We start from the raw sequence: 25,671 nt of genomic DNA, 5'->3' as shown, positions 1-25,671 counted from the left end.
CCTAAAGTCATCAGAGAAACTCTTCAGCAACTCTAAACGGAAACCGGCGGGCCGATCTTCGTCTCAGAGCTGACAAAACTCTCCGGTAAGGCATCTTGAGCGGTCAAATGCCGCTAACGGGACGAGATCGGTCAAAACGGAGGGTTCAAGCAAAGACGGTTTATTTTGGTTCAAGCTAGCTACATCGAGGGTAGCTTAGCTTCCTATTTCAAAGTAAAAGCACAAATTCTATCGTCATGGTTTTCTGTATGTAAAGGGCAATGGGTGTTTTATTTTGTGAAAGTAACCGGAAGTGCGTTGGTCACAACGGCTAGCTTGAGTAGCGCTGAATTCGTCCGAACAAAATTGTAAACAGCTGGTATTTAGACAAATTAACGACACACTGCTGATCTAAACGGCTACTTTCTCACCTAAACGTGTTTGAAATGTTGATAAAGTGAAATATTTACAGAGTTTAGAGCTAAAATGAAATCAGCTTCTGACTGCTGATTTCGGCTCAGGTAGGAGGCAGGCTAACACTACCCATACACTTCCAGTGTTTGAGCTAAGCTAATTAGCGACTTTAGGTGGAGGCAGGCTAACACTACCTATACACTTCCAGCGTTTGAGCTAAGCTAATTAGCAACTTTAGGAGGGGGCAGGCTAACACTACCTATACACTTCCAGTGTTTGAGCTAAGCTAATTAGCGACTTTAGGTGGAGGCAGGCTAACACTACCTATACACTTCCAGTGTTTGAGCTAAGCTAATTAGCGACTTTAGGTGGAGGCAGGCTAACACTACCTATACACTTCCAGCGTTTGAGCTAAGCTAATTAGCAACTTTAGGAGGGGGCAGGCTAACACGACACATACACTTCCAGTGTTTGAGCTAAGCTAATTAGCGACTTTAGGTAGGAGGCAGGCTAACACTACCTATACACTTCCAGCATTTGAGCTAAGCTAATTAGCGACTTTAGGTGGAGGCAGGCTAACACTACCCATACACTTCCAGCGTTTGAGCTAAGCTAATTAGTAGGGGTGTGACGAGATCTCGTCCAACGAGATCTCGCGAGATTAAACTCGACGATATTTCTCGTCGCGTTAAAAATCTGTCTCGCAAGATTTTTTTTTTTTTTAATGTTAAAAAATGTAAAGCAGGGTTCGACTTGGTTTAGGTGCTTTTCAGTCACAGCTGAGTTCGAAACTTATCAACCAAGCGCATCCAGCGCTAATTAACGACTCTATGGCGGCCGCGACGCTCTCTCTCTCTCGCTGGCACACACACACGGGCACATGGACAGGTCACGTTGTGACGGTAATAAACATATGCGCTAGACCATCTGACGTAGGAGGGAGGGAGGGGAAAAAAAAGAAATAAATATTTAATTTTATTTCATTTATTTTAACTTTTATAAATGTTAGTTTTAGTTTCAATTTGTGGAAGAAAAAAATTATTTAAAGCTCATGCTTACATCATGCATGTAAATAGTTACAATAAAACATTTCAAAATGCATGTGCAACTTGGTTAAATAAAAGTCTGTTGGTCCAGTCATATATTTTGTCATTGTAGTTTTCTTAAAATCTCGTCTCGTCTCGATCTCGTGAACCCGATCTTGTGTCTCGTGAGATGAGTGTATCGTCACACCCCTACTAATTAGCGACTTTAGGTGGAGGCAGGCTAACACTACCCATACACTTCCAGTGTTTGAGCTAATCTAATTACGGGCGATACAGCTCTATCTCCCTTGTTGCTGCACGCACAGTCGAAAGGGTGGTGTCTATCTGCTGGTCATGGACTCGGGAGTGAGGTAAGACACGGGAAAAAATAATGTTGACGTATCCCTTTAAGTTCAGGTTGGATCCTGCGGAGGCCTCGGTGACCTCGGTGACCTCGGCAGGGCGACACTCGGCAGCTCGAGTGGAGAGTGGAGCGTCACCTTCACAGCGTCGGAGCTGCTGAATAGTTTCCCTGTGACCTGCTGATCTGAAAGCAGCTGCACTTCAGCCACATTAAGGCCACCGCAGCCACATAACGGAGCTTTATCTGGGAGCCACACTCAGCTCCTAATGCACCGAGCTGCAGGCGATGAAGAGGAGGAGGAGGAGGAGGAGGAGGAGGGGGAAGGTCACTGCTTTTATAAAACTATACAATGTTTCCTTTATCACAATTATCACTTTCAAGATAATAAAAGTAATGTGTAAATGAATAAACGTGACTTTAAGAACCAAACAGTGAACGAAGGAGTTCAAGTTAAAGCTCCATACAGTATAAAGGTAGATGTTTGTGTTAAAGCTCCTTCAAAATAAAGCTAGATGTTTGTGTTAAAGCTCCTTCAAAATAAAGGTAGATGTTTGTGTTAAAGCTCCTTCAAAATAAAGCTAGATGTTTGTGTTAAAGCTCCTTCAAAATAAAGGTAGATGTTTGTGTTAAAGCTCCTTCAAAATAAAGGTAGATGTTTGTGTTAAAGCCCCTTCAAAATAAAGGTAGTTGTTTGTGTTAAAGCCCCTTCAAAAATAAAGGTAGATGTTTGTTTTAAAGCCCCTTCAAAATAAAGGTAGTTGTTTGTGTTAAAGCTCCTTCAAAATAAAGGTAGATGTTTGTGTTAAAGCTCCATACAGTATAAAGGTAGATGTTTGTGTTAAAGCTCCTTCAAAATAAAGGTAGTTGTTTGTGTTAAAGCTCCTTCAAAATAAAGGTAGATGTTTGTATTAAATTTCCATACAGTATAAAGGTAAAAAAAAAACAAGAAATCCAAGACTTTTCATATTTTTATTTTATCTTATTTCATTTAAATACAGTTTTTTTTTTTTAAATTCAGGTCAAACAAACAAGTTATTTATTCACACAGCTTCCACATGGCCATGTTGCACTGTCATGTTTTTAACCCCGCCCCCCCCTTTCACTACTGCAAATGGACTGATCCAGAGAGAGAGAGAGGCACACTGCTGTTATCACACACACACACACACACACACGCGTGCACACACACTCAGACTCAGACTATATTTGGGACGGTGCGCGGTGAGGATCAGAGCTGCTGGATGTTTCTAACCACCACCACCACCACCAGGTAAGACTCACCTGCTTCTCTCTGCTTCTGTTCGAGTCCATTAAAAACAAACAAGTAGCCTATACCTGCCTACTGATGGTGGAGTTACGTTACATTACATTACATTACAATACGTTACATTACATTAGACATTACGCACACAGCGGTCGTTTCTAGAAGTTGCCGTGTTGCGGTGAAATCACAAAATGCGGTGGAGGTCGGAGGTTTTTCAGCGGGAGTTCCGTCCGGATTCTCCCCGGCTGCCGAGCGACCTTGTCCGGGGAGAGGGAGAGCAGAGAGCCGGTCGGTCTGCGGAGCTTCTCCTCTCCTCCTCTCCTCTCTTCCTTCTCCTCTCCTCCTCCCGTCATGATAAGTGAGTGAGTCAGGTGCTGCTGGTGATGATGATGATGATGGTGATGCTCCCAAATTATGTAAGAGGCCGCTGGAAAAGTGAACACACCGCGCGGAGGAGAGGAGGAGAGGAGAGGAGGGATGGAGGGATGGATTAAGGAGGGGAGGATGGTTTTATGTAACAACCCCCCCCCACCCCCCCTTCATTCAGTATTAACATCTGCCGGTCTCCTCTCTGAAATCCTCCCCATGACATCTATCTATCTATCTATCTATCTATCTATCTATCTATCTATCTATCTATCTATCTATCTATCTATCTATCTATCCTGCTGTTGTCTTTTTGTTGTTTTTGTCTTTTGAACAAGAGTTTTGGGAAACCCTTTATAATTTACAGGCTGCTAATGTCTAGAAATAGAAATAACAGTTTAATATAATGTCATGTTTCTATTTCAATTTTTTTCAATTCAAACAGCTTTATTGGCATGAACAGAAATCTGTTGTTGCCAAAGCCTTTTACAAACTATTTACAAAGATATTTCAGTATAACATATATACAATATTAGACATCTCGATATTATAAGTATATATACAATATTACATATTTCAATATAACAAATACACAATATTACATATAAAATACATTACAATAGGTATAAATCAGGTATGGTGCAAGTTAATATGTTAAAATCTATCTATCTATCTATCTATCTATCTATCTATCTATCTATCTATCTATCTATCTATCTATCTATCTATCTATCTATCTATCTATCTATCTATCTATCTATCTACCTGCTGTTTTATTTTTGTCTTTTGAACAAGAGTTTTGGGAAACCCTGTAATTCACAGGCCGCTAATGTCTAGAAATAAACTAGAAATAACAGTTTAATATAATGTCATGTTTTTCATAAAGGCAGAGACGCTTTGAATTTTTTTCCACCAAGTCTTCTTGCAATTGACAGGTCGTTATTTCTTGTCTATATTTCTCTACGTTACTATGGAATTGACTGTTATTTCTGGGCTATTTCTTGACATTATCACGTAGCTAATTAGCGGCCGGTAAATTAAAGGGTTACTGAGTTTTACTCCAAAACCAGAGCGAACAGAAAGTGGCAGTGAAGGCAGCACACGTTTGTTTTATTTATTTATTTATTATTTTATTTTATTTATTGGTTTATTTGACATGGACAAATATCTATCTATCTATCTATCTATCTATCTATCTATCTATCTATCTATCTATCTATCTATCTATCTATCTATCTATCTATCTATCTATCTATCTATCTGCTGTAGTCTTTGTGTTGTTTTACAGTAGTATTTTGAACAAGAGTTTTGGGAAACCCTTTAATTAAAAAAAAGGCCGCTAATGTCTAGAAATACCCTAGAAATAACGGTCAGTGTCATGTTTTTCATGAAGGCAAAAAAAGATTTCACGCTTTGAATTTTTTGGGGTAAAGGCCAGAATTATTCTCCACCAAGTCTTCTTGCAATTGCCCGATACTTCTGAGCTATTTCTATACGCAATCAATAGTTATTTCTTGGTTATATTTCTCTGGTATTGACCCTTATTTCTAAGCTGTTTCATGACACAATTAATTGTTATTTCGTCTTGCTCCAAAATCAGAGCGAACAGAAAGTTCCCGATTATCTCAGGTGGCAGTGAAGGCAGCACACATTTGTTTGTTTTATTTATTATTTTATTTTATTTTATTTTATTTATTGGTTTGTTCGACAGGGACAGTGCAACACTAATCAACAGTAGTATTTAAAAGAAACTGTAAAGTGAAGATCCGGAGTTTGCCAGTAAAGCTAATTCTCATCCGCTGTCCCTGGTCCAGATGTTAAAGGCCTAAACCGAAAAACTGAAAAAGGGCAACATTAAAGATCCAGTGTGTTAAAATTGTCAAGGTTTATTGGCAAAATCTGAATAAACTACCCATGAATATACGTGTATAAGTGTATAACCGCTCTAAAATCTAATTTGTTTGGTTTTCGTAGCCTTATAATTATTCTTTTATAGCAAGGGGCGTGAGTTTCGCACACATAAATAAACCCGGCGGGTCATGGGAATAACGCGGCCGGATCGCTACGCTAGTTGGCATCGTTTATGGTCGGAGCTACGACGGTATCTGATCGTCTTCCAACCTCCGACTTTCGTTCTTGATCAATAAAAACATTCTTGGCAAATGTTTTCGCAAGAATTTCACCGTGCACGCTGAGGCTCATGGGAAATGTAGTCTCATAGTCTCCTTTAATAATCGTGATTATTTCTCTGACAATAATCGAACCAAGAAAATCTATAATGGTGACATCACAACTCTGAACCTTTTAAAGGGACAACGAGGAGTTTCTATTTGGTTATAAAAAAGTCTCATATTAATGTGGATGAATCTACGTTACCACTTGTTAATGGTCCATTTTAGATAAATCTATGGTTTTGTCTCTATGGTTATTTTGTTATTATTAGTGGTGGTGGAAATGCTGGTTGAGCCGACCAGCGTTTCCTTACTTTCGGTTTCGTGGCGAGTCATGAGAATAACGCCGCCGAATCTCCGTTTATGGTGGGAACTACGATGGTATGTGATCGTCTTCCAACCTCTGACTTTAATTCTTGATGAATGAAAACATGAGTCTGTCTTGCACCGGTCAAAGAATTTCACGGTGCGGAGGCTCATAAATGTGAAAACACTTCGCTTTTCCAAAACTCCTCGTTGTCCCTTTAAGTAACGTAACTTACATATGAATTTACCTGATAAAAGCTCATAATGAGACGTTTATAGCCTATATATACTGTATATATAATAAAAACACTTGGCAGGTGACACAATAGCACATGAAGCAGTGATGCGTTCAGGTGTCGCTGCCTCTTTGGCTGCTGCACCTGGTGGTTTTCCTCCAAGTTCAGCTCCGACCAGGCTCCATGTTTCCTGTTGCCGTGGAGAACAGAACAGATCGGCTCGGAGACGGGCGTCGTCATGGTAACGCGTGAACAACAGCATCTCGGGCCGATCGACGATGAACCGCTGAGACTTGAAAACTGTTGGTTTTAGTGAAGAGCAAAAAAAACAACAAAAAATAAAAGCTGCTGCTGAGGGTCAGAGGTCAGAGGTCACAGCTGTGTGAACATGGCAACACACACACACACACACACACACACACACACACACACACACTGTAACACAGTAACTGATGACAGATCAGCTCTCCGTCCCATTGAACCTACAGTAGCTGTGAATAATGGGTTTCAGTCCTGTGGGAGCTAGAAAGAGCCTGCAGTGTGTGTGTGTGTGTGCGTGTGTGTGTGTGTGTGTGTGCGCAGCCCGACAGACTGGACTGGTGCTTAAGTTAAATTAAATCTCTTCACACTAGGGATTCTTTTTTTAGCCGTAACACACACACACACACACACACTCAGATATTAATTTTAGATATTTACATACACAGCATTAGAGCTGCAACATTTAATCAAACAATAATCGATTATTAAAAATTGATAAATTGATAATCTAATAATCAGTTTGAGTCGTTTTTTATAAGGAAAAAAGTCCAAATTCTCTGATTCCAGCTCCTTCAATGTGAATATTTCTGGTTTCTGTTCCTTTATGACAATAAACCGAGTCTCTCATTAGGTTTGTCGACACCTGCAAATGGCAATTGTTGCTTTTTTTGGAAATTTTTATAAATAACGCTTTCATTTTGTGAAAAACTGTGATGGAAACCCAGCTGGTGTTCCTCTCTGTTTCTAACAATAACTATCGAGCTGTGTTTTTGGTCTCTTTTTAAAGGGATAGTTCAACATTTTGGCGAATTGGCCCATTGCCCATAATCCCTATAGTCATAGCAGTAGGTTCGTTACCTTTAATTGTCGGTGCAAGCTGTTTTTAGAACGGCGGAGCAGAGCCGTGAGCTGCTCAGAGCTACGCTACAGAGGAGGCTCATTATGGGATTTCTTTGTTGGTTTCCCTCATCAAACTCATCAAATACACAATCCAACAACTCCACAACGCTCTGGTGGACAAGTTGTGACCTGCACATTCACCACGCTATGAGATAATAACACAACGTTACCACACAGAGTTGTTTTAGAGGGAAATTCATGCAAAACCTCTGATGCACGTTGCCTTCAGGGGCAGTTTTTCATCAACAGTCTCTGCATTTCCCTCTAAAACAACTCTGTGTGGTAACGTTGTGTTATTATCTCATAGCGTGGTGAATGTGCAGCTCACAACTTGTCCACCAGAGCGTTGTGGAGTTGTTGGATTGTGTATTTGATGAGTTTGAGACCAAGAAATCCCATAATGAGCCTCTGTAGCGTAGCTCTGAGCAGCTCATGGCTCTGCTCCGCCGTTCTAAAAACAGCTTGCACCGACAATTAAAGGTAACAAACCTACTGCTGCTAGGGATTATGGCAATGGACCAATTTGCCAAAATGTTGAACTATCGCTTTAATAGAAACCAGTCAAAGCTAGCAGGTGTTTCATGCCTCGTATTATGGGATGGGACCATGTTTGTACTGTTGATGAAGTCTGGTGCTGTTCTGAGCATTATTTTGATGGTGTTCGGCTGGTGGCTCCATAGACAGCAGTGTGTTTCTGTCTGTCTGAGCTGAAGCTGCTACAACTAGAGAAGTTTGTGGTCAGTAAACTTGATCTCTAGAGCAGTGGTTCTCAACTGGTGGGTCGGGACCCAAAAGTGGGTCGTGGACCCGTTCTGGATGGGTCACTGGGACAGCCGGTCAAAAAAGTAAATAATATTTAATGCACATCTGATGTTGGACTTTTATTTTGAAAAATAACTTATTTTGAAAGGCACACGAGACACGTGAACACATGCAGTTGTAATGGCCCTCCTCAGTTTCTTACTATTTGCTCCATTTGCTCTGAATGCAAAGATATCAGTTTCTTATTAAAGGGATAGTAGCATTTTTTTAAAGTGGGGTTGTATGATCTACAAATAGCCCCTAAGTACTTTAATTGCAGTAGAAGACTCTCTGCACTCCTCCCGTTAGCAACGCCAGCCCATAATAGCCCTGCCCAGAGATTTACAACATACAGTGTTGTGAACAGACCCAAAGAAACGGCCTATTTTCACGTCCTAAAAGAGGTTTTACCTGGAAAAAATACACAGTTCCATTGTTCGCTATAATATAATTTTTTCCAGCCCTTCAAAGTGCAGGAAAAACACAGTTTTTATTTGGACCTAACCAACTCACGTATCCCTCCGCCCAGGGTTAGCGCCCGCCGATCAGCAGTTGGTTAGCTCCAAATAAAAACTGCGTTTTTCCTGGAAAAAATTATATTATAGTGAACAATGGAACTGTGTATTTTTTTTTCAGGTAAAACCTCTTTTAGGCCGTGAAAATAGGCCGTTTCTTTGGGTCTGTTCACAACACTGTATGTAAATCTCTGGGCAGGGCTATTATGGGCTGGCGTTGCTAACGGGAGGAGTGCAGAGAGTCTTCTACTGCAATTAAAGTACTTAGGGGCTATTTGGAGATCATACAACCACACTTTAAAACAATGCTACTATCCCTTTAATGTGGCCTGAATGCAGTGAATCTTGTTTTGTTTTGTGGGTCTTTATTTTGTTAAATTTGATATTTATTCACTTTAGTGAACATGCTCTGAATGCAGAGATGCATTAGAAGTCAAATATATCGTTTTGTTGGTCTCCATTTTGTGCAGTTTGATATTTTTTTATTCACTTCCGTACATGCAGTTGTCATGGTAACTCCTCAGTTTCATTCATGTGCTCTGAAATGCACTTTGCTCAATAAAGAGCTAAATGAGTTTTTAAAGGCTTAAAAAAATAATAATCTTGGTTTGAATTCTATAAAAGTGGGTCGTGACTTAATGACCACGGGAGAATGTGGAGCCCAGAGTGAGACTAGTTGAGAACCCCTGAGATAGAGCACGGGTTAAACTTATAAAGGAATGTCCCTTTAAATGAGTCAAAAACAGTAAAAAAAATAGGAGGATTCTTCAGTGTAGATGAAGACACAGAGACTTCATTCATTAGAGCCTGTAGTATCTGTAATATATATGTCTGTTAAGAAACAAAAACAAAAAGAGAAAATAGAAAAGAGAAACAAAAAGAGGTGGAGCGAGTGAAGACAGAGAGAGGACAGAGCGGCCGAGTCAACACAGTCGAGTATCGATCGACCTGGAGAGAACAAAGTTCACGTTGCGTCAAAACAACAGAAACTCAGTTGAAAAGTTCTTGCTACTCGTCCTGGTCCCTGAACGCCTCACCACCGTGCTGCTGGTCCCTGAACGCCTCACCACCGTGCTGCTGGTCCCTGAACGCCTCACCACCGTGCTGCTGGTCCCTGAACGCCTCACCACCATGCTGCTGGTCCTGCAGAAAGGAAAGGAAAGGAAAGGAAAGGAAAGGAAAGGAAAGTGGGAAAGGGAAGGTAGGAAAGGAAAGGAAAGGAAAGGGAAGGAAAGGAAAGGAGAGGAAAGGAAAAGAAAGGGAAGTAGGAAAGGGAAGGTAGGAAAGGGAAGGGAAGGAAAGTAGGAATAGGAAGGAGAGGAAAGGAAAGGAAAGGGAAGTAGGAAAGGAAGAGAAAGTAGGAAAGGAAAGGAAAGTAGGAAAGGAAAGGAAAGTGGGAAAGGGAAGGTAGGAAAGGAAAGGAAAGGAAAGTAGGAATAGGAAAGTAGGAAAGGAAAGGAAAGGAAAGTGAGAAAGGGAAGGAAAGTAGGAAAGGAAAGGAAGGTAGGAAATGAAAGGAAATGAAAGGAAAGGAAAGGGGAGGAAAGGAAAGGAAAGGAAAGGAAAGTAGGAATAGGAAAGTAGGAATGGAAAGGAAAGTAGGAAAGGGAAGGAAAGTAAGAAAGGAAAGGAAGGTAGGAAATGAAAGGAAAGGGAAGGAGAGGAAAGGAAAGGAAAGGGAAGTAGGAAAGGAAGGTAGGAAAGGAAAGGGAAGTAGGAAAGGGAAGGTAGGAAAGGAAAGGGAAGGAAAGTAGGAATAGGAAGGAGAAGAAAGGAAAGGGAAGTAGGAAAGGAAGAGAAAGTAGGAAAGGAAAGTAGGAAAGGAAAGGAAAGTGGGAAAGGGAAGGTAGGAAATGAAAGGAAAGGAAAGGAAAGGAAAGGAATAGGAAGGAAAGGAAAGGAAAGGAAAGGAAAGGAAAGGAAAGGAAAGGAAAGGAAAGGAAAGTAGGAATAGGAAGGAGAGGAAAGGACAGGAAAGGGAAGGGAAGTAGGAAAGGAAAGGAAAGGAAAGTAGGAAAGGAAAGGAAAGGGAAGTAGGAAAGGAAGGAGAGGAAAGGAAAGGAAAGTGGGAAAGGGAAGGAAAGGAAAGTCCCTGAACGCCTCACCACCGTGCTGCTGCTGGTCCCTGAACGCCTCACCACCGTGCTGCTGGTCCCTGAACGCCTCATCACCGTGCTGCTGGTCCCTGAACGCCTCACCACCGTGCTGCTGGTCCCTGAACGCCTCACCACCGTGCTGCCGGTCCCTGAACGCCTCACCACCGTGCTGCTGCTGGTCCCTGAACGCCTCACCACCGTGCTGCCGGTCCCTGAACGCCTCACCACCGTGCTGCCGGTCCCTGAACGCCTCACCACCGTGCTGCTGCCGGTCCCTGAACGCCTCACCACCGTGCTGCCGGTCCCTGAACGCCTCACCACCGTGCTGCTGGTCCCTGAACGCCTCACCACCGTGCTGCTGCTGGTCCCTGAACGCCTCACCACCGTGCTGCTGGTCCCTGAACGCCTCACCACCGTGCTGCTGCTGCTGGTCCCTGAACGCCTCACCACCATGCTGCTGCTGCTGGTCCCTGAACGCCTCACCACCATGCTGCTGGTCCCTGAACGCCTCACCACCGGGCTGCCGGTCCCTGAACGCCTCACCACCGTGCTGCTGCCGGTCCCTGAACGCCTCACCACCGTGCTGCCGGTCCCAGAACGCCTCACCACCGTGCTGCTGGTCCCTGAACGCCTCACCACCGTGCTGCTGCCGGTCCCTGAACGCCTCACCACCGTGCTGCTGCCGGTCCCTGAACGCCTCACCACCGTGCTGCTGCCGGTCCCTGAACGCCTCACCACCGTGCTGCTGCCGGTCCCTGAACGCCTCACCACCGTGCTGCTGCCGGTCCCTGAACGCCTCACCACCGTGCTGCCGGTCCCTGAACGCCTCACCACCCTGCTGGTGGTCCCTGAACGCCTCACCACCGTGCTGCTGCCGGTCCCTGAACGCCTCACCACCGTGCTGCTGGTCCCTGAACGCCTCACCACCGTGCTGCTGCTGGTCCCTGAACGCCTCACCACCGTGCTGCCGGTCCCTGAACGCCTCACCACCGTGCTGCCGGTCCCTGAACGCCTCACCACCGTGCTGCCGGTCCCTGAACGCCTCACCACCGTGCTGCTGCCGGTCCCTGAACGCCTCACCACCGTGCTGCCGGTCCCTGAACGCCTCACCACCGTGCTGCTGCCGGTCCCTGAACGCCTCACCACCGTGCTGCCGGTCCCTGAACGCCTCACCACCGTGCTGCTGCTGGTCCCTGAACGCCTCACCACCGTGCTGCTGCTGGTCCCTGAACGCCTCACCACCGTGCTGCTGCCGGTCCCTGAACGCCTCACCACCGTGCTGCTGGTCCCTGAACGCCTCACCACCGTGCTGCTGCTGGTCCCTGAACGCCTCACCGTGGGCGTTCTCGTCTATTTCTGGACACATGAGTCATCTTCACTCTGTTACACAATAGAAACTTTGCTCCGCTGAGACTCGACTGCAGCAGGAATAGAAGCAGCTTCTCGCTCTGCGGCTGCCAGCACATCTGGAAACACCTGGAAACACCTGGAAACACCTGGAAACATGTGGACCACAGGAGAATTTCTCTTTATCTTAGTCTTCTACTTAAGGAATCACTACATAAAACATAAAACACTCTAAGACAGGGGTTCTCAACTAGTGTCACTCTGGGCTCCACATCTTCCCATGGTCTTTAAGTCACAACCCACTTTTATAGAATTCAAACCAAGATTTTTTTTTTTAAGCCTTTAAAAAGGAAAGGAAAGGGAAAGGAAGGAGAGGAAAAGAAGAGGAAAGGGAAGGGAAGTAGGAAATGGAAGGAAAGGGAGGTAGGAAAGGGAAGGAGGAAAGGAAAGGAAAGGAAAGGAAAGGAAAGAAGAGGAAAGGAAAGGAAAGTAGGACAGGGAAGGGAAGGAAAGGGAAGGGAAGGAAAGGAAAGAAGAGGAAAGGAAAGGAACGGAAAGGGAAGTAGGGAAGGGAAGGGAAGGGAAGGGAAGGGAAGGGAGGAAAGGAAAGGAAAGGAAAGGAAAGGAAAGGAAAGGAAAGGAAAGGAAAGAAGAGGAAAGAAGAGGAAAGGGAAGGGAAGTAGGAAAGGAAAGGAAAGGAAAGTAGGAAAGGAAAGGAAAGTAGGAAAGGGAAGGAAAGGGAAGGGAAGGAAAGGGAAGGGAATGAAAGGAAAGAAGAGGAAAGGAAAGGAACGGAAAGGGAAGTAGGGAAGGGAAGGGAAGGGAAGAAGAGGAAAGGAAAGGAAAGGAAAGGAAAGGAAAGGAAAGGAAAGGAAAGGAAAGGGAAAGGAAAGAAGAGGAAAGGAAAGGAAAGGGAAGGAAAGGAAAGGAAAGGAAAGGAAAGGAGAGGAAGGTCGTGCCCCCGGCTGCTGCTGCTGCTGTGGTTGTTGTAAATAAAGCAGTGTCCCTTTAATAACAGTTTGTTTCCACGGAGACGGAGGCCTCAGCTCTTATCTGAGAGAGCAGCAGGAGGCCGGTGTGTGTGTGTGTGTGTGTGTGTGTGTGTGTGTGTGTGTGTGTGTGTGTGTGTGTGTGTGTGTGTGTGTGTGTGTGTGTGTGTGTGTGTGTGTGTGTGTGTGTGTCACCGCAGGAATTTTAAGTTGAGCTGCTGAAACGAAGCGGCAGTTACTACTTTATACTTTATAAACATCCATCACATCACTGATGGACGTCGCCATGGCAACAGCCTCTCACACAGAAAGCAAAGAGGAAGGAAGAAGTGTAGTGTGGTGAGGCAAGAAGGAGGTATAAGGAAAGAGTGAGTAGGAAAGGAAAGGAGGGGAAAGAGGAGGAAGGGGAAGGAAGGAAGGAAAGGAAAGGAAAGGAAAGGAAAGGAAAGGAAAGGAAAGGAAAGGAGAGGAAAGAGGAGGAAGGGGAAGGAAGTGAGGAGTTGGGAAGGAAGGAAGGAAAGGAAAGGAAAGGAAAGGAAAGGAAAGGAAAGGAAAGGAAAGGAGAGGAAAGAGGAGGAAGGGGAAGGAAGTGAGGAGTCAGGAAGGAAGGAAAGGAAAGGAAAGGAAAGGAGGGGAAAGAGGAGGAAGGGGAAGGAAGTGAGGAGTTGGGAAGGAAGGAAGGAAAGGAAAGGAAAGGAAAGGAAAGGAAAGGAAAGGAGAGGAAAGAGGAGGAAGGGGAAGGAAGTGAGGAGTCAGGAAGGAAGGAAAGGAAAGGAAAGGAAAGGAGGGGAAAGAGGAGGAAGGGGAAGGAAGTGAGGAGTCAGGAAGGAAGGAAAGGAAAGGAAAGGAAAGAGGAGGAAAGAGGAGGAAGGGGAAGGAAGTGAGGAGTTGGGAAGCAAGGAAAGGAAAGGAAAGGAGAGGAAAGAGGACGAAAGGGAAGGAAAGGAAAGCAGAGGGAAGGGAAAGAAAGAAAGGAAGAAGTGTAGTGTGGTGAGGCAAGAAGGAGGTATAAGGAAAGAGTGAGTAGGAAAGGAAAGGAGGGGAAAGAGGAGGAAGGGGAAGGAAGTGAGGAGTCAGGAAGGATGGAGAGGAAAGGAAAGGAGAGGAAAGAGGACGAAAGGAAAGGATGGAATGAAAGGAAATAAAAGCAGAGATGAGGGAAAGAAAGAGAGGAAGGAAGAGGTGTAGTGTGGTGAGGCAAGAAGGAGGTATAAGGAAAGAGTGAGTATCGGAGGATTGGAAGAGGAAAGGAAGGCAAGGAAGGAGGTGAAAGAGGAGGAAGGGGAAGGAAGTAAGGAGTCAGAAAGGGAAATGAAGGAAAGGAGGGGAGGAGGAAAGGAAAGGAGAGGAAAGGAAAGGAAGATGGGAAAGAAGGGTAAAGAGGAGGAAGGGGAATGAAGGAAAGGGGGGAAGGAAAGGAAAGGAAAGGAAAGTAGGAAATTAAATGAAAGGAAAGGAAAGGAAAGTGGGAAAGGGAAGGGAAGGAAAGTAGGAAAGGAACAGAAAGTAGGAAAGGAAAGGAAAGTAGGAAAGGGAAGGTAGGAAATGAAAGGAAAGGAAAGGAAGAAATGAAAGGAAAGGAAAGGAAAGGAAAGGAAAGTAGGAATAGGAAGGAGGGGAAAGGGAAGTAGGAAAGGAAAGGAAAAGGGGTTTGAGTGGAGAAGGAGTGGAGAAGGAGAGGAGGAGGAGAGAGGAGGAGAAGAGGAGGAGAAGAGGAGAAGAGGAGGAGAGGAGGAGGAATGGAGGAATGTTAAGCAGCTGTTAATCAGAACAACAACGTGTGCTGGACGTCACACAGACTCTGTGATGTCGTAGGTGTCGGCCAATCAGAGCAGCCGTTACCTCAACGGTGTCGGGACGGGCGCGGTCGCATCTCTGTGAGCCGAGATAACAGGCTGCCACACACACACACACACACACACACACACACACACACACACACACACACACACACACACACACACACAACACACACACACACACACACACATGCTGCTACTGCAGAGCTGCGATCACTTCCTGTTTCTGTTTGACTCCTGATGCTGTTGTTGCTGTTATGAGGTGGAAACACTGGTTGTCATAGAGACGTGATGTCATTCTAAAATGGTGCAGGTAAATTCTCTCCACAATCCTTTTCCCTTCCTTCCTTCCTTCCTTTGTCCTTACTTCTTCCTTCCTTCCTTCCTTCCTTCCTTCCTTCCTTCCTTCCTTCCTTCCTTCCTTCCTTCCTTTGTCCTTACTTCTTCCTTCCTTCCTTCCTTCCTTCCTTCCTTCCTTCCTTCCTTCCTTCCTTCCTTCCTTCCTTCCTTCCTTCCTTTGTCCTTACTTCTTCCTTCCTTTTTGACCCAATTGGCCCTCCCTCCATCTATCTTTCATTCCTTTTTCCCTTCCTTCTTTTCTCCCATCTTTCCCTTTGTCCTTCCTTCCTCCTTTCCCTTCTTCCTTCCTTCTTCTTCCTTCCTTGAACAAACCTGTTCCCTCCCTCCATCTTTCTTTCCTTCCTTTTTCCCTTCCTTCTTTCCACAATCCTTTTTCCCTTCCTTCCTTCCTTCCTTCCTTCCTTCCTTCCTTCCTTCCTTCCTTCCTTCCTTCCTTCCTTCCTTCCCTTCGTCCTTACTTCTTCCTTCCTTCCTTCCTTCCTTCCTTCCTTCCTTCCCTTCGTCCTTACTTCTTCCTTCCTTCCTTCCTTCCTTCCTTCCTTCCTTCCTTCCTTCCTTCCTTCCTTCCTTCCTTCCTTCCTTCCTTCCTTCCTTCCCTCCCTTTGTCCTTACTTCTTCCTTCCTTTTTGACCCAATTGACCCAATCTATTCCCTCCCTCCATCTATCTTTCATTCCTTTTTCCCTTCCTTCTTTCCTCCCATCTTTCCCTTTGTCCTTCCTTCCTTCTTTCCCTTCTTCCTTCCTTCTTCTTCCTTCCTTGAATAAACCTGTTCCCTCCCTCCCTCCCTCCCTCCGTCTTTCTTTCCTTCCTTTTTCCCTTCCTTCTTTCCACAATCCTTTTTCCCTTCTTTCCTTCCTTCCCTCCCTTTGTCCTTACTTCTTCCTTCCTTTTTGACCCAATTGACCCAATCTATTCCCTCCCTCCCTCCCTCCCTCCCTCCCTCCCTCCCTCCCTCCCTCCCTCCATCTATCTTTCATTCCTTTTTCCCTTCCTTCTTTCCTCCCATCTTTCCCTTTGTCCTTCCTTCCTTCTTTCCCTTCTTCCTTCCTTCTTCTTCCTTCCTTGAACAAACCTGTTCCCTCCCTCCCTCCATCTTTCTTTCCTTCCTTTTTCCCTTCCTTCTTTCCACAATCCTTTTTCCCTTCCTTCCTTCCTTCCCTCCCTTTGTCCTTACTTCTTCCTTCCTTCCTTCCTTCCTTCCTTCCTTCCTTCCTTCCTTCCTTCCTTCCTTCCTTCCCTCCCTTTGTCCTTACTTCTTCCTTCCTTCTTTCCTTCCTTCCTTCCCTCCCTTTGTCCTTACTTCTTCCTTACTTTTTGACCCAATTGACCCAATCTATTCCCTCCCTCCCTCCCTCCCTCCATCTATCTTTCATTCCTTTTTCCCTTCCTTCTTTCCTCCCATCTTTCCCTTTGTCCTTCCTTCTTTCCCTTCATCCTTCCTTCCTTCCTTCCTTCCTTCCTTCCTTGACCCAGGAGGACAACAGGAGGGTTAAAGGTAACAAAACCTACTGCTGTGACTATAGGGATTATGGCAATGGGCCAATCTGCCAAAATGTTGAACTATCCCTTTAACTATTATAATAATAATAATAATAATAGCGGATGGAGCAATGAATTTCCTTCAGAGATGCAGTGTGGCTGGAAAAGGAAGGAAACGTGTGTTTTCTGGTGCATCCAGACGCTGAGATCTCAGTGAGAATCTGTGACTGAAGCTGTGACTCAGCACTTCTTCATCCTCTGACCCACTTGCAGCCGCAGGCGTCCACACGTTTCTACATTTCACTGCGTCACTCACGACTCAGCACAAAAACCGTGACCAGACAGTATAGGCTATACGCTGCCAGACTCAGGGCTTTATGTAACGTATAACATCCTTCCAGAGGGACGACCCTGCTGCTGTGAACCTGAACGCCACATCTGGATGCGTCACTGCAGATGTAGCCTATACTGTAGGTGTAGAATAGAAAGCAGCAGTTAACAACCTTTACATACACTCAGTAGTCGAGTTGAGGGGGGATGAGGGGGGATGGCATCCCCCCTGAAATAAAAACGATCAAAATCATCCCCCCTGAAAAAATGCCATCCCCCCTCACCATCCCTCCCCTTTTTACATTAAATGTTGGACATATAACTTGTAATTATAGGCTGTCAAATCAATTTTAACGGCGTCAATTTATTTTTATCTATTGATAGTTGATTTCATTAAAAAACATTTGCACAAATCAAGCCTATATCCACTTTTCCATGTTGATAAAAGTATTAAAATGATAATTCAAGGGACATTTAGGCTATAATAGATAAAAATGTGCGATTAATTAGCGATTAATCGCGAGTTAAGTATGACATTCATGAGATTAATCGGGATTAAATATTTTAATAGATTGACAGCCCTAATTATTTCATCATTAGAGAGTTGAATAAAAGAAATAATAAAATCTGAGGGCACAAATAAAAAAATTCAAATAAACTTGGCTTGATTTGATTTGAGTGGATTAAGAAGTCTTATTTTCAGTGTTTTGTTTTGATATCGAATTTACATGAATTAGGCTACTCCCCCGTTTTTTTTAAGGTGAAAAAAATAGACCATCCCCCCTGAATTTTTCGGCTACTGCATACACTGAACATGGTCAGTGAACGCAACATCAGCATTTCTTCATGTCATGTTTGATCTTCTCCGTGTCTATTCAGAACATTAAAGTTAAACTTATTAATAAATAAACACAAATAAAATGTATTATTTAACACATGTAGGGTGAATTCAGGTATATTGGGACATTGGTTTGTGAGGATGTTTACATTTTCTTAATTTGGACATTTTCTTGCTGTCCCAAATTACCAATAGTGGTATGGTAATTTGGGACAGCATGTTCAGGTTATTTGGGACAGTGTTTCTGGGTTTATATTGAAATATTTCAATAGTGTAGTCATATCTTACACGCTTAAAAGTGAGAAATTCTTACACATATAGGGAAAACAAGTACCTTTGTACATTTCAGAATATCAAATCAGCGGTTAATGTTGAATATGTGAAGTGACGTTCAAAAATAGGTCAGATTGTTTTATCTCTTATTATGTCATGAGTTATCTTTATTTTATATATTTATATTTAACAAAATATAACTATAATAAAATATAATAAATAAATGTATTTTTTAAAAACATGCTTGCTTCTCCTGAGGTCAATAGTCTAATATACATAAATAAGCAATCTATTCATGTCTTTTTTAATGTAATTGCAGCTCCATGCAAAATCCCATTGCACAAGCCTGTGTCCCAATTTACCAAACAAGTTGCGAAAAAATAGTTTAAAATAGAGTGCTGTGCTCTCACAAAAGAATAATTGTTTCACATAAAGAATGCAGACACCTAGAGGAATCCAGACATATCTCATTTGTTGGGTTATTTATTAATCTTGATGACAAAAAATGGCTCAGAAAATGAATTTACAAAATTTGTCCCAACATACCTGAATTCACCCTACGTATTTGTTGTTGTAAAAGACGCACAAGGAAAAACATCTGAAATTTCTAGGATGAAGAAGAAATAATTTAATGAGATAAAAAGTCATAATCACTCTGTTTTCCCTCCAAAAACAGTGAAATAATAAAAGTTCTGTTACAATTACAGCCACAAGTTTAAACGTTAAAGGGATAGTTCAACATTTTGGCGTTTAATTGGTTCATTGCCATAATCCTTACAGTTTTAGGAGTAGGTTCGTTACCTTTAATTGTCGGTGCAAGCTATTTTTAGAACGGCGGAGCAGAGCCGTGAGCTGCTCAGAGCTACGCTATGGAGGCTCATTATGGGATTTCTTTGTTGGTTTCCCTCATCAAACTCATCAAATACACAATCCAACAACTCCACAACGCTCTGGTGGACAAGTTGTGACCTGCACATTCACCACGCTATGAGATAATAACACAACGTTACCACACAGAGTTGTTTTAGAGGGAAATACAGAGACTGTTGATGAAAAACTGTCCCTGAAGGCAACGCGTATCAGCGGTTTTGTATGAATTTCCCTCTAAAACAACTCTGTCTGGTAACGCGCCACCAATTTGCCCAAAATGTTGAACTATCCCTTTAAAAACGTAAAGTTTTTAATTCATAGTTTTTATGTTTTCATCTCAGACTTTAAAAATATTAGAGGGTCAGTGAAGGCAGCACGCTGAACAACACTTGTGAAAAACCAATAGAACAGAAAACAAAAGTCGTTAAATTTGATTTTATCAAGTGGGTTTGACTGTGTGTGTGTGTGTGTGTGTGTGTGTGTGTGTGTGTGTCAGTCGTAAATCTGTGGGGAAGGTCTGCACGTTCTCAGGAGGACCAGTGCTTTGTGCTTTGTGTTTTGTGCGCTGACCGGCACTAACGACCTCCTCTGTGATGTTAACGAGCTCGTTTCGTTTCCTGTCTCTTCGCTCAGACACGAAGCTCCGCCCCCTTCGCATCACTCAACCAGTCAGGTCCCATCTGTCCGTCCATCCTTCCCTCCGTCCATCCATCCCTCCGTCCATCCTTCCGTCCGTCGGTTCAGTTGTCGTCTTCTTGAGCTCGTCCAATCTGAATTTACAACAATTTATCTGGGCGACGCCTTCAGGGAACCTTTTTTTTTTTTTAAAGAGTGTCTTGTACAAACAACTCGGGACATTATTCAACACAAAGTGAAGGCAGCACTTAAATATTTACAGATGTTGAATTTATTTACTTATTTATTTTTAGTTTATACAGTTGATTAGTACTGTAGCTCCCCCTGCCTGTATTTTGGTCTTTATCTTTGTTTTTGTGTTTTGTTGTTGTTTCTTTCTTTCTTCCACTCTCTCTATCCCTCCTCTTTCTTTCTTTCTTTCTTTCTTTCTTTCTTTCTTTCTTTCTTTCTTTCTTTCTTTCTTTCTTTCTTTCTTTCTTTCTTCTACCTCCTTTCTTTTATGCCTGATTTTCTTTCTTTCTTTCTTTCTTTCTTTCTTTCTTTCTTTCTTTCTTTCTTCCACTCTCTCTATCCCTCCTCTTTCTTTCTTTCTTTCTTTCTTTCTTTCTTCTACCTCCTTTCTTTTATGCCTGATTTTGAGTTCTTTCTTTCTTTCTTTCTTTCTTCCACTCTCTCTATCCCTTTATCCCTGTGATTGATTTTGATAGAGTTGTGTGACAAAGGACAGACTGATAATAAAAGTTTGGTTTTAAAAATCAAATCTCTCTATCCCTCCTCTTTCTTTCTTTCTTTCTTTCTTTCTTTCTTTCTTTCTTTCTTTCTTTCTTTCTTTCTTTCTTTCTTTCTTTCTTTCTTTCTTTATCTTTGTTTTTGTGTTTTGTTGTTGGGGATGTTTCTGGCTGGCCAAATGCGAAATTGTCCCCCAAAAAATTAAATAATTCGATATTTCAAGCTTGTTTGCAGCGGAAGCTCCTCTTCCCGGTCCATCCAAATCTGCAAACAAGCTTGAAATATAGACTTATTACATTTTTTTTCGGAACAATTTCTCATGTCGGGGCTTCAATACAACACGGGCATTACAGACGAGCAGCATGGAGGTATTTGGATGTTTTTTGGTGTGTCTTTTTGTTATGAAGACAGTTGGTATCCATATTTGCAACCGTCATATGGACATGCACTGCTACGCCGAGACCCCCTGTAACTCAGAGTTCAAGCCACATGAGTGAAATTTCAATTTTGAGTGAACTATTCCTTTAAATTCAGATAAACTCCCAGACGCTGTTCTTCATCTTCATGTGGCTCCATTTTGTTTTTGTTTTTTCTGCGTGTGTGTGTTGTGTTGTTTGTGACTCACTCTCACTACCACTCTCCTCCTCCTCCTCCTCCTACACACAGTCAGTTGCCGAGAGCAACAAGCTGGAGTCTCTTCACTTTGGGATTGTTGGAAAAAGGAATTCTGGGAAATGTAGGAAATCTGATAGAAGACTGGTGTGTGTGTGTGTGTGTGTGTGTGTGTGTGGTTGGTGTGTAACCGTGGCGACCTGTGGGGCCGGTCATGGTGGTCTGACCTCTCTTTGTCTCTACCACATTCCTGCCAGCTGATTGGACGGCCGCCCGGATGCGGTTACCTAGCAACCCTAGCAGTTTTGAGTTCTTTCTTTCTTTCGTTTTTCTTTCTTTCTTTCTTTCTTCCACTCTCTCTATCCCTCCTCTTTCTTTCTTTCTTTCTTCCTTTCTTTCTTTCTTCCACTCTCTCTATCCCTCCTCTTTCTTTCTTTCTTTCTTTCTTTCTTTCTTTCTTTCTTTCTTTCTTTCACTCTCTCTATCCCTCCTCTTTCTTTCTTTCTTTCTTTCTTTCTTTCTTTCTTTCTTTCTTCTACCTCCTTTCTTTTATGCCGGATTTTTTTTCTTTCTTTCTTTCTTTCTTTCTTTCTTTCTTTCTTTCTTTCTTTCTTTCTTTCTTTCTTTCTTTCTTTCTTTCTTCCACTCTCTCTATCCCTCCTCTTTCTTTCTTTCTTTCTTTCTTTCTTTCTTTCTTTCTTTCTTTCTTCTACCTCCTTTCTTTTATGCCTGATTTTGAGTTCTTTCTTTCTTTCTTTCTTACTTTCTTTCTTTGGACGCCCGGATGCGGTTACCTAGCAACCCTAGCAGCCATATCTCCCAGCAGCATTCCTATGAGAGCTGTCGCTGCCGGAGACTCAGCGTTCTGGATCAATAATCAATAATCAATCAACGTCCTCGTTCACTCGTTAACTGTGAAAACTCTCAGTCAGATGATGTTTTGGCTTTTTTCTGACGCTTGTCGTCGTCGCTTAGCAACAGAATCGACTTCCTGAAAATAAAACGTGTGGATGTGAAAGTGAAGAGGAGGAGGAGGAGGAGGTGATACCTGATCCCTGCTATTGATCAGATTATTGATCAGATTATTGATCAGCAAGAACCACAAGACTGTAACTGATCTCTCTCCAGATACAGATAGACACCTTTCTTTCTTTCTTTCTTTCTTTCTTTCTTTCTTTCTTTCTTTCTTTCTTTCTTCTACCTCATTTCTTTTATTCCTGATTTTGAGTTCTTTCTTTCTTTCTTTCTTTCTTTCTTTCTTTCTTTCTTTCTTTCTTTCTTTCTTTCTTTCTTTCTTTCTTCCTTCTACCTCATTTCTTTTATTCCTGATTTTGAGTTCTTTCTTTCTTTCTTTCTTTCTTTCTTTCTTTCTTTCTTTCTTTCTTTCTTTCTTTCTTTCTTTCTTTCTACCTACCCCCCTCAGATTTTGGTGTCTGAAGGTCAAAGGTCAAAGGTCAAGGTCGGTTAATGTCCCCAAGACGTTTAACATGTCACATGACTCTGGATAAACAGGAAGTGACTGGAACTAGAGTGGCGGAGGGATACGATACATCGCTCCGTTTCTAAAGTAGTTTTCATCTTTCACAGGAGCAGCGTGGGCGTCCTCAGTGCAGAACGTTGATCAATAAAGTTTTGTGTGTTTTGTTTGAGCGAAGGTTCTGAGAAGAACGAGGCAAGGCAATTTTAGGCAAGGCAATTTTATTTGTATAGCCCGTTTTTACAAACAGTTTGTCTCAAAGGGCTTTACATGGCATCGTAACAACATCCTCTGTCCTTAGACCCTCAGGACGCCGGTGTTGCTGCAGCGTCGTTTCTCCCATGTGACCCTGAACACATCGTCCCGTCATCGCTCTCCTGTGTAAAAGCTTAATGGACGTTTTTTGAACTCATTAATTATTCAGAGTCAGAGACGCCAGCGGAGATCAATACAGGACCGGGGCGGGGGGGGGTGTTGTTTGCTGTTGTTGCTAGGTGACACCTAGTGGTCGTTGGCGGTAATAACAGAACCAGAGCAACGTCGTATAATTACAGGGTATCCGCGGGGTCTTGCAAAGTATTAAAAGGTGATAAATCAATTTTGGGAAAATTAAGACCCTTAAAAAGTATTAAAAAGTCTTTTCACGACTTTATAAAGTCTTAAATTTTGAAGGTATTTTTTTCAGAATTAGCTGTCCAAGAGTTTGAGTCCTAAAAACATTGTAAAAGTGTGTGAATTTATTCATTTTATTAAAAAACAAAGATGAACCGGTACATAAAAAAGAAAAGAAGATTGTTGTTTTTGTTTTTTGAGAGTGGAGCAATGTTTTTTGTTTTTTTTGATAAACTTTGCCTTTGATTTATTATCTCAGCCTATTTTGAATTCTGTTGTATCATAGTGGTCTACGTAGTCTTTATCACAAACTAGAACTGTTAAGTTAAAAGTGTCACTGATGTAAATGGTTACAGCTTGAAGTGGCGGTGAGGTGTTGAAAAATATTGAAAAGGTCTTGAAAAAGTCTTAAAAGGGTATTAAAATTAACTTCAAGATTCCTGTATAAACCCTGAATTAAAGAGACAGAGTCCACATCATGAGGAGGCAGACGCGTGTTCGATTCTGCTCCTAAACATAACAACAACAAACATCACTATAGTTTCCATGCAGACGGCGAGCATGTTTGTTATCGTAACCATGACGGCAGAGATCATTCATTCAGCGTCACTGGGATATTTATTGATCCGTTTATTATTGATACATTCACAAAAACAGAAACGCTGACTGTGTTGGACTGTGTGTAGTTTAAGTGTTGCTGCCGATGGTGGGAAATCTTAACGACTGTTTTTTTTCTTTGTGTTTTGTGTTGCAGCTGCTGACCGGGCTGAAGAGCAACACACACACACACACAGACATGATCCCTTATTCTCCCTGAGGTAACACACACACACACACACACACACACACACAGAAACACACACACACACACACAAACACACTGACTGTATTTCATCATCACGAGCATGTGCAGGACTTTTCTTGTTGCTGACCGCATGTTACCCACCAGATCCCTCCACATGTGTTTGTCTGTGTGTGTGTGTCTGTGTGTCTGTGTGTGTGTGTGTGTGTGTGTGTGTGTGTGTGTGTGTGACAAAGCTGTGGACTCTGGAATAATCCCTTTGTGTCTGTCGGTCACATCAGACAAAGCAGCGCTGAGCTCCAGCAGCTGCGGCCGAGCAGAGCCGCGTGGACTCAGAGTTGCGTCGACTCGTCATTAATCTGGTTTAAATATGGGCAGAAATATGTGCCATGCCACCAGAAACTGAATTTGAATCATTCATATTTGAATTTGAATTGCTGAACTTGAATAATTGAATTGAAAATATGAATTTGAATCACATAATTTGTAAAATTGTATTGTTTAATTTGAATCATTGCATTGAAAAACTGTATCTGAATAGTAGGCTATAATTTGAAATTGAAAGCCAATGAAATTTGATCCTCGCTGAAAATCCAACTCTCTCACAATTCAAATTCAAATACAATTTCAAATTATTTGATTCAATTCAATTATTCAAGTTCAGCAATTCAAATTCAAATATGAATGATTCAAATTCGGTTTCTGGTGGCACATATTTCTGCCCATATTTAACCGACCGCTGATTAAGGAAGTGGCCTAGTGGCCTAGTGAGGAAAGTGCAGCTGCGACCCGCCGGGATCGACCGAACCGCGGTGTAGATACTAGGGCTGGGACAATACGCTTTTTCTTCTACGATTTTTGGATGCTGATTCGATTTAAATTACGATTCTACGATATTGTCGATTCTCTCGATTTTTAGTCTTTAGCATTTTTAACATTTATCTGCACACAAATACTGTAGAAGCCTAGAAATTAACATACTCCATTATAAAGTGAACTTAAAACCTTTTCAAAACCTGGACTCTCTGTATGTAAAAAAGGCGAACAAAATTTCAAAAAAAAAAAAAAAAATTCAAAACAAATATTATTTTTTTTCCCCCCCAAAAAAATCGATTTTTGAAAAAAAAAATCGATTTAAAAATCGTCAAAAAACATATCGCGATATACTATATGTGAATCGATTTTTTTGTCCCACCCCTAGTAGATACGGCTCTGGCTCTGCAGCTGTCGGTCATAGAAAGCCTCTGCAGCAAATTTCAGATTTCCAGCTGACTCACACACACACACACACACGTTGTCGTCTGTCAGCTGATTCTTCATGTACCTGCTTCTGTCCGACTAAATAAAGGTTTTACATTGTTGAATAGCCTCCTTTAGACAGAGGCTGAGTGAATTATTTACTAAATCATTGAGGGAGATTCAGAAATAGATTTACTGTATTGGAGGATGAGAGTCAAGTTCAGGTAAAGGGAGATTAAAGGACAATTCCGGGCAAATTCAACTCGGGGCTGTATGTTCCTAACATTTTAGGTCTAAAAGAAGGAATCTGAAGGTTTTTCAGTTTAATTGCTCCAGTTTTGCGGTAGTTGTGTCGGTCCCCGCTATAGGGATGTCACGATTATAAATTTTCTTGGTACGATTATTGTCAGAGAAATAATCACAGTATTGCGATTATCACGATTATTCTGCATTAATTAATTTCACAACACTATGAATGTGTAAAATAAAATACAGTCAGAATATAATTACATTACTCATTGTTTACACAAAATATTTCAAGTATCTATTAATATATGACCAATTATTAATCCCCCAGAG

The 25,671-nt window shown here is 42.4% G+C and overlaps 1 protein-coding gene across 1 annotated transcript in view; it reads left to right on the top strand.

The window, feature by feature from the left end:
• The first annotated feature begins 3,030 nt into the window (after positions 1 to 3,030).
• LOC146980759 (dematin-like) overlaps positions 3,031 to 25,671 on the top strand; it is a 43,604-nt gene continuing 20,963 nt past the window's right edge. Inside the window, exons 1-2 of the mRNA XM_085785761.1 lie at positions 3,031 to 3,052; positions 23,806 to 23,869. The gene's annotated coding sequence lies outside the window, so the exon portion shown is untranslated. The remainder of the gene's footprint in view (positions 3,053 to 23,805; positions 23,870 to 25,671) is intronic.

Source organism: Trachurus japonicus, chromosome 9 (assembly GCF_045865225.1).
Source record: "Trachurus japonicus isolate A0001 chromosome 9, Traja_1.0".
Taxonomy (NCBI): domain Eukaryota; kingdom Metazoa; phylum Chordata; class Actinopteri; order Carangiformes; family Carangidae; genus Trachurus; species Trachurus japonicus.
The sequence above is the reverse complement of the archived record's forward strand: the minus strand, read 5'-3'. Positions and strand labels throughout refer to the sequence as shown.